The sequence below is a fragment of the Amblyomma americanum genome, chromosome 1, assembly GCF_052857255.1.
Source record: "Amblyomma americanum isolate KBUSLIRL-KWMA chromosome 1, ASM5285725v1, whole genome shotgun sequence".
NCBI classification, from domain to species: Eukaryota; Metazoa; Arthropoda; class Arachnida; order Ixodida; family Ixodidae; genus Amblyomma; species Amblyomma americanum.
In genome coordinates, this window is record NC_135497.1 from 21,236,095 (window position 1) to 21,245,654 (window position 9,560).

The window sequence follows — 9,560 nt, forward strand, 5'->3', positions numbered from 1 at the left end:
TACACGGTAGGCTAAAGATGTCTAGTTATGTCTGCACATCTCTTTCAAAGTTATTATTTCACCAATGACGTTCACACCTTCCATCTATATCACTGCCGCTGGTGTTACGCACATGTTAGCCTGTTTCTGACGCAGCTCTTCCGCATGAGCGAATGTCTCACGCTTACTCTCTTTCCGCTCCTGTTAACGTTTCATTCCTATGTCCTCGCTAAGAGAACCTCGGTTGACCCGTACTTCAGTTGTAATGTGAGCGACTCAGCAGTAATTATAATCAGGCACCACTGCTGAGTTCAGCTCTGCAAGTACTGAAACACACACGCGCAATGTCACACTCAATTCTTTAGCGTCCAATAAAGGTCAGCGCTTATGATGGGCTGGCCGCAAGGCGAGCAGATTTCGTGGGCGGCTCGCACACTTGCGCCAGTCCTCGTGAGAGGCCGCTACCAAAAGCACAAGCAGGGCCATTTCGCACGCGGGAGACTCCCTCAATTCTCACACCGCAAGAGCGCCTTCAGACTACCGTTTCGCATACATTGAAGGCAGCTTAAACGGCAGCGGTTACAACGAAGACTCGCTTATTACGAATTAAGGTGGTGCTACCGTAAAAATTTGCATAAGAGGAATGACAACTCGTCTCAGATTTAACGAACGACTGGGGCCGTGCAACTCGGTTAGGACAAACAAGGAGGCGCCGGGAATTCTACCCAGCTGTCTAAAAACTCGCGCTTCCCGTGACCGCAGATGGCGAACAGCGCCACCCAGCCCCGGTGACATCGCTCTGGAGAGAACTTCGAGACACAAAAAAGCAACAAATGCAGCATTAAAAACACGAAAATTCGCCGTCGAAGCGCACGCCGACGGGTTAAGGCATACACGTTGATCACTGCGTAAGTATGTGCCTGCTGGGCAAAGCCTCTAAAGTGCAAGTGAGATTACAGCCGGGTCGGCGATCAACCAATGGTGGCGATTAGAGAATCTTAACAGCAGTCACGTGGAATACCTGGCTTGCCCAGCCGATCACGTGGCAAGCGTCACCAGCCCAATCGGTTCTCCACATTCTGCGCTGCCACCGTGAGTAGACAATGCCCAGACTGTGCAGTTGATATGTTCTGTGTGTACTTGCGCTAGCTTCACCGCCGCATGGACCCCGGCATGACAGACGAAGGTGACGCACGTGGTGTTTGTGGCAATGGGTCGTTATTGCGCAGCTGGCTGGCACGGGTGACTTCGTTAATGCCGACATCACTGAGCCACGAACTGATGAAGCATTGTACGCTAAGTACGAGCACTCCCAGACTGCCAGGAACATTATGAAGACCACGACAAGGAGGTCGACCTATTGCCACCTGCCTTGAACGCATCAACCTTAGTTATGTCGCATCCCCAAAGCAGATTGTTGGCGGCAAGGTTCTCGGCCGGGAGCACATGACCACCGTGGACAGCTTGCAAAGCAACGTGATGGGGCTTGCTTTCAAGTATCAGACGCACATAACTCACTAACTCCCTTTTTAAAATATATGTATTGCTTTTCTTATTTTATAATTTGGTTGTGGCATTAGAAGTTCACTTACTACGAACTTCAACAACAACGCAATCAATGCGACCGTCAGGCTCGCTTGGACTGTGTTTGTTAGCTTGCTAGAAAAAAGTGCGCACTGTTTATGGAAAATGAGCACATAGCGCGCACAACAAGCGCGAAGGCACACTTTCAACTGCGCTACTGCTACTAGTGATGCTGATGACTGCGTTGTGCACTGTCCGAAAATCGTGGCATTCAAACATTCATTGTGTATTTGCACTGCGACTTCACGATTTGTGCTTTATAACATATTTATGGCTTCAAAAGGTGGCTCGTCGTAAGAAAGGCCATCTCTCCAGGGGCCGTATTCTGTACCGCTCTCAATACTAAAACGAGACCAAAACGCTCACAATGCCGCCATATTGGCCCACTCCTATTTTTTGCGTCACCGGCGACTGCTGTAAGCGTAGTGAACACGGCTGAAGTGATGACGTTGCGCACTTAATAATGCGGACTTTAAATTGAGAGCGAAAAAGGTAGCACTTAAAAAAATGGCGGCGAACGTGGCGGCATACTTTGCAATACGCCGGTTGCGTCGGCACGAGCAACGAAGTAGAAGAGTGCACGAAGACGCTTTTGACTTGCCGGACCAGTTGTTTCGGCGCGAGCTTCTGGAGAAGGACACTGCGCGGCGGTTGTGTCACGACCTTTGCGATGAACTGGGAGGTTTGCGAGCAAGTACGGTGTCAGTGGAGCGGTAGGTTCTGTGCGCACTGCGCTTTTTCGCCACCGGCGGTTTTCAGAGCGCCGTAGGCAACGAGGGCAATGTCGGCGTATCGCAACCGACGGTTAGTAGATGTGTGCGGCGGGTTTCCGAAGCCATCGTTCAGGTTGGGTCGCGGAAAGGGTGGGTTCGCTTTCCGGCGAGCCCCGAGGAAAAGGCGGCGGCGAAGGAGGGTTTCCATCGCTACGGCAGCATACTTGGCATCGTTGGGTGTGTCGATGGCACACTCATCGCCATTAAGGCGCCGCGGGGCAATGCTGCACACACGGCAGCCATCTGGGGCCGCAAATGATAGTGAGTAGACTTCATCTGCTGTTTTTGACTACATGTGTTCGCCTGCAAGTCCAGGCCGCAACAGCGGAAGTTCATGCCTAAGCTTGTATTGTACCAGCTGTTTTCTTTCAGGTCTGCGACTTCAACCTTCGCATCCTGGCCGTAGACCCCCGCTGCCCCGGCTCGTGCCACGCAGTCTTCGCCTGGCGCTATTCGTTGCTGCGACGTGATGTTATGAGACGCATGTTGGAGGGAGGAGTTTCTTTTGGGTAAGCAGCAAAGAATGCCCTGTCTGGGTTACATATATCGAGCTACAGTGGTCCGCATGCACTGAAGCTACAAGCGTGCTAGTTGCTCATGCGCCTCGTGCGAGTTTTCGCCCCTGTGTTGTCACCGCATGCAGTAGAAACACAAGGCACATAAAGCATTTTTGGAATGCTTGCTATTTCAAGCTTAAGCCAAGGCAGAAAGCGTTTGTACGACACTTGTGGTGTATTGGAATTAGTGAAACGTTTATTTCAATATGAGCTTACAAGGGTGTATGCCTAAACATCTCAGCCATGCATTGCCTGCATGCCCAAGAATGTCATGTTCAGCAAAACCTGGTAGTGGGCTACTTAATCTGAATCTTCCATTGTATTGTAGGGCATACTTGAAGGCTGTTGAAACCAGTAATGGCAAAGAACATTGTTAACAGTGCATGATTCTGGTTATGCAGGAGACAGTGAGTACCCTCTGGAGTGTTGGCTTTTAACACCTCTGCCAAGCCACCCAAGTGCATCGAACATGGCGCACGCATCAATGCGTTCGGTGGTCGAGCGCGCCATTGGCATGCTCAAGAGCCGCTTCCAGTGCCTGCAAAGGTACCGGACGCTCTATTACGAGCCGGAGCAACTGGCTCTCATCGCCACAGCGTGTGCCGCGCTGCAAAACCTCTGCTTGGAGGCCGCTATGCAAGCGGACGATGAGGGTGCCCCTGCCCCAGAAGACAACGGCCCGCCTCTGCCTGCCGGCTATTTGCCAGGTACTGGGACCCGCATTACCTACCTTCAAGAGAAATTGTGCGCGCGCATGCAGTCAACCAGCTGCGGAGAAACCGTCTGCAGCAGCCGTTGGCACGGTTGCGCTGGCAACAGCAGCATGTGCAATGAACTAGCTGGCCAAGTCGTCGCAGCCACAGAAGGCAGTGTCCAGCCAATGCTTCTGTGTGTGTGTGTGTGTGATGGCTGTTTTAGTTACAGCTAGTCAAGTGGCGGCTTCTTTTTTATTGTTTCTTGTTCACGGTCTGTCTCTGGAAGCAAGTGTGCACACCAGCTGCCACTACACTGATAGTGCATTTGCACGTATACTTTCCAGTTCATCGCATAACTCGCAATACAGCCACTTCACAGTCGTCTTGTTCAGTCGGAACTCTCGCCAAAACAACTCGTCCAGCAAGCCAAAAGCATCTGCATGCACCCTCCTACACCATTTCCTGTGTGGACCCACCCGCCCCTCCACTGTCGTCATCTTGCATCCTGCCTGTGCTGTGCTGTGTGTAGAGCTACCTATGCTCACTGTTTGTGTGATGAAGCTCGTGAATACATAGCAAGGGAGGAAATGTTTGTGATGCCTGTTGTAATAGGAAAGTAACACCGAAGCATTTAATCACTGTGCACCACTATTTTTTAACTGCATGATGACCATTTCATACAGGCATTGCATAATCACGGGGTAGAAGAGCCTTATGTTAAAATACTGGAAGATATATATAGCAACTGCACAGCTACTATAGTCCTCCATAAAGTCAGCAATAAAATTCCAATAAGGAAGGGCGTCAGGCAAGGAGACACGATCTCGCCAATGCTGTTCACCGCATATTTACAGGAGGTATTTCGAGGCCTGGCTTGGGAACAGTTGGGAATAAGAATAAATGGAGAATACCTAAATAATCTGCGATTTGCTGATGACATTGCTTTGCTGAGTCACTCAGGAGGTGAACTGCAAATCATGATCAATGAGTTAGACAGGCAGAGCAGATCGATGGGTCTAAAAATTAACATGCAGAAAACCAAGGTAATGTTCAACAGCCTAGCAAGAGAACAACAGTTCACAATTGGCAGCGAAAGCCTAGAAATTGTGACGGAATACGTCTACCTAGGGCAGGTAGTGACAGCTGATCCGGATCATGAGAGGGAGATAACTAGAAGCATAAAAATGGGGTGGAGCGCATATGGCAAATTCTCGCAGATCATGAGTGGCAGTCTACCAATTTCCCTCAAGAGGAAAGTGTACAACAGCATAATCTTACCGGTACCCACCTACGGGGCAGAAACGTGGAGGCTAACGAAAAGAGTTCAGCTTAAGTTAAGGACAATGCAGCGAGCCATGGAAAGAAAAATGATAGGTGTAATGTTAAGAGATTGGAAGCGGGCAGAGTGGGTGAGAGAACAAACACGGGTTAATGACATCCTAGTCGAAATCAAGAGAAAGAAATGGGCTTGGGCAGGGCATGTAATGCGAAGGCAAGATAACCGCTGGTCCTTAAAAGTAACGGAGTGTATTCCAAGAGAAAGTAAGCGTAGCAGGCCCCCGGCAGAAGGTTAGGTGGGCAGATGAGATTAAGAAGTTTGCAGGCAAAGGGTGGATGCAGCTGGCAAAGGATAGGGTTAATTGGAGAGACATGGGAGAGGCCTTTGCCCTGCAGTGGGTGTAGTAAGGCTGATGATGATGATGATGATGATGATGATGATGATGATGATGATGATGATGACCATTTCACACAAGTGGTCGCATCACCAAAGGCATTAGCAAAACATTTTGCACGGCATAACATGGGCAGTAAATCCCATGTCTTGTCCATTGGAGCACAATCTGTCATGCAGACATGATAAAAAAATATTGCAAAACTGCAAGCTTGCATGGTAATTATCACAGCTTGTGTAGGCAGGAAGGCCACTTTTGCACATAAGCATACAAACATGGTACGCAACTACTGCAATGTTCAGTAAGTAGTGCATAATACATAGGTGCCGACTGCGGTGGGGCTGGAGGGCTCGAGCCCACCCAAAAATTATTCCCCCCAAGGGGGGCTATCGATACGAGATTGAAGTGTACAGTTGGAAAGGTATCATCATGCAATGCATATTCTAATAATCGTATCATAGCATAGTACACAAGGATGTAGTGGTCATACCAGTACATAAAGCTGGAGATAGGCAGAATCCATCTAACCATTGACCCATTACTTTGAGATTAATAGCACGCAAAATAATAGTACACACATTTACACATTTTAATTTTCTGGAGGATAGCAATTTCTTCTCTCCAACAGAGCATGGCTTCCGAATGTCTTTCTCTTCTGACATTGAACTACTTTCCTTCACTTACTACTTGCACTTCTATTTTGAATGCGCTTTTCATCTCACTGCATATTTCTTGACTTTGCTAAACCATTCGATAAAGTTAATAACTCACTGCTATTATATAAGCTGGGTGTGCTGAACATTGACCCTGAAGTTCTGAACTGGATTTATAGATTTCCTTCTTCTCGTGTTGAATTTGTCAGCATTAATGATGCTGAATCCTGTACTGTAGCTCTTGGTGCTAGGGTTCCTCAAGGGTCAGTACTTGGCACCCTTAACTTAATTCATCTTCTATATTGCTGTGAATTGCAGTCCCTGTCCGGAATGTACTCTGTATCCTGAGAGTAAAATAAATATGTTTTGTTTAGGAGCATTCCCGGAGGATGGGGGAAGGCGAGTGAAAAAACAGAGAGGATGCTAACTGGGCCCCAGTCCCCCTGGCAGATTGAAAACTTGGTGCCTGTGACTTAATGCATTTTACACGACTCGAAATGTAAAAAAAAATGTGAATGTCACAACTGGCTGTTATCACTAAATATGATAAACAGTCCAGTAGTTCCTATGAAAAGGTACATAACCAAGTGCATGACACTTAATGCAAGTCGCTGTACCCACAATGATAGCAGCATGAATAGAAAGTCCTCATTCATATATAGAGACATGTAAGCATCACAGTCACATCAGTGGGGTGGTGTGTGAGTAGAGGTCTGATGATGATAGTGAATTTTTTTGACGCAAGGGCATGTGTGGCCAAAGAGCACCACGGGACAAGGTATTTTCGTTTGTTCAAGATGTGGTCCAACATCCATTTCCCAAGAATTTCACCCTGAATAAGCCGAGCACCAGGCCAGGGGAAGCTTGTACCCGTTGTATCACCAGTGGGTACACAGCAGCACTTGGGATCGAATCTCACACCTCCCGCATGCGAGGCGGATGCTCAACCACTATGCCTCCGCTGCAGTCATTAGAGGTTTTCACCGAACAGCAAAACATAAAGCACAGTCATGCAGAGCTTTACAAAATATGCAGGCAACACTGCATGAAAAGCCCCATTACAGCAGACATATGGTTTGGTCACTAACACCTCTGCATCTCGGAGAACGTGAAATGGTAAGAAAATGGTAAAATGGTGAAATGATAACAAGAAAAATGCAGATACAGACTGACTAGATATTATACATCTGCATTTTGCACAATGTAAAAAGGCACCATTAGAAATATGCATAAACAAACTGTCTAGAAAATATCACACATGTGCATGTCACAGAGGCTAAAAAGGTACAGTAACAAAAACTACAAACCTTCTGCGACTTGCAGAAAAATATAAAAAACAGTAACAAAAACTACAAACCTTCTGCGACTTGCAGAAGGCTATAAAAACTACCAAAAACTTCAAGCCTTCTGCGACTTGCAGAAAACTGAAAAACGAGTAACAAAAACTACAAACCTCCTGCGACTTGCAGAAGGCTATAAAAAACAGTAACAAGAAATACAAGCCTCCTGCGACTTGCAGAAGGCTGTAAAAAAACAGAAACATAAACTACTAACCTTCTGCGAAGTGCAGAAGGTGATAAAAAACAGTAACACAAACAAACCTTCTGTGACTTGCAGTAGGCTGTACAAAAAATAAAGGCTGCGCAAACAGGACAACAGGAACTTAGCTCGGTGGTGGATGTACCTGGTAGTGGAGCATAAGCACCAAGAAGGAGACGGCCACCACAAGCTGCTCGTGCATGCGCACAGACTGCTCCCTGGTGTCCCGCACAGCTGCCGCCAGGTCTGCTACAGTGGCTGTTAACTGCCGCCTATTGGCAGCAGCTTCGTTGAGGTGCTGCACATACAACCGGGTTGAAGAATTAAGCACGGATTTGGAAAGGTGAATATGGCAACATTATGTTGCATGGAGCTGAATCTGCTGTACAAAATGTGGTGCACGGTGTCAGCACGTACCTCCAGGAGGCGCGCCTGAAATTCGGCATCCCTCCTGTTGCGAGCCTCAGCGAGGTCCACTGTGCGCCGGGTCTCGCGAAGGAGATCAGCCACCTCCTCGTCCTGCTGACTCCTCCAAAGCACAGGACGGCCCGGAACTGGTGGTGAGGGCGGTGAGGGAGATGAGGGCAGTGTGGGCAGTGCAGTCGGCTGCTGGGTGCCTGCCAGAGGGAAAACAGTCTGAATGTGCAACTTGTCATACAATACAGCACAATGTGCAATAAACAAACTGTTCAGTGCAATGTCTGAGGGGAGCAGAGCAGAGTACATAAAAGCAGTTACAATCAGTGATATGACAAAGGCAGCATTGTTTCAGTGTACTCAATGTGCACATCAGCCTCGTCACAACTCCCACTGTAAGAGGGAAACAGCTGAAACAACGTGCCAATGCAGGATGCGCTAAAAACTTTTGTGCACTTTGTAAAACAACTGTGACTGTATGATGCTCCTGTATATACTATTAATTTGAGGCAGCTAGCAAAAATGGTAATGTCCAGTCTGCATAGCCTCTATACTGGCAGGCGAACTCACTAGCTATCTCGCCATGCTGGTGTTGCTGCTCCTCCTCCAGCAGCTCAAGAGGTGTTGTCTCACTTGCCCCTGCCCATGACGTATTGGTGTCATCTAGATGAAATCATTACACAGGACACAACTGCTCAGTGAAGTTTCTGCACAGCGGGAAATCTGTACGACTAAAATGTGTGCTTAGTCATTAGGGCGGCACAATCAAGGTGAAAACATACTACCAGAAGAGAGAAGGTAAAGAAGCTGAGGCTGCATTTGCAGTCTCCAATTTATGCACTCCCACACCTTCCAAATTTAGCAGGAACACATATGAGGTCATCACCAGTGTACACAAGCTGTAAGGCATACACATAGAATGGTTCACCTACCAGCTGCAGAGTGGGCCTCCCTCTGTAGGCCGCTTGTACCCGGTATGCTGCCCACTGAAGCTCTGTGGCCGCGAGGTGGCCTGAGGGGATGAGGTGGGCTGGCCCGCTCCTGCAAGAAGGAAGGCGCAGCACAACATGTTCAAACATGAATGTCTTGTGGTTCATCAGAGGGCTGCATTGCTTACTGCACATGACCGTGAGGCTCGATCAAGAACCCTTCGTTACCAGCAAGCTGAAACCTTTGCAATTGCCTGTAACGTCACAGCAGTTGACTAACGACAGTGGACATACCTGCTGCTGGCAGGGGGCGGCGAGCTGCTGGCAGTATGGCCTCCCGACACCCCCGGCACTCACTGGCCCGACCAGTTGCACGACGCGGCCAGCCCTACTCGATAGCCTACCGCCACTGGTGCCCCTGTGATGTATGATGCGGAAATGCACGTTAAACGGTGCTCCACAGACCACTGTTGACCAGCTCAGCCTTGGCCAGCTTGCAGCCATGCCAATTCTGCGTGCCACTGGGAGGCCAACACATGCCAAGTGTGGCACCAGTGCTCAGGTGATTTCACAGCCGGACCCTCTCGATTCAGTGTGGCGGCAATCTGTTCCCAGAGCTCCAGCCTGCGAGCCGCCGGATACTCGGGCGAGAGCTCTGACGTAGCCCGTGCCAAGGGCGGATGCTGCTCGAGAAGCTCGATTAGCAACAGCTCCTGGGCGACGGACATGCGTGACCTGTTCGGTGGGGTCGCCACTTCAAA

General features: G+C 48.8%; 1 long non-coding RNA gene across 2 annotated transcripts; it reads left to right on the forward strand.

Moving 5' to 3' along the window:
- Positions 1 to 2,177: 2,177 nt before the first annotated feature.
- Positions 2,178 to 3,459, forward strand: LOC144131188 (uncharacterized). Of its 2 annotated transcripts, none has more exons than XR_013314609.1 (3): positions 2,178 to 2,367; positions 2,709 to 2,845; positions 3,295 to 3,459. It is a non-coding gene; the product is annotated as an uncharacterized LOC144131188 (long non-coding RNA). The 2 variants fall into 2 exon arrangements; XR_013314615.1 differs by having other exon boundaries at positions 2,178 to 2,276.
- Positions 3,460 to 9,560: the final 6,101 nt, after the last annotated feature.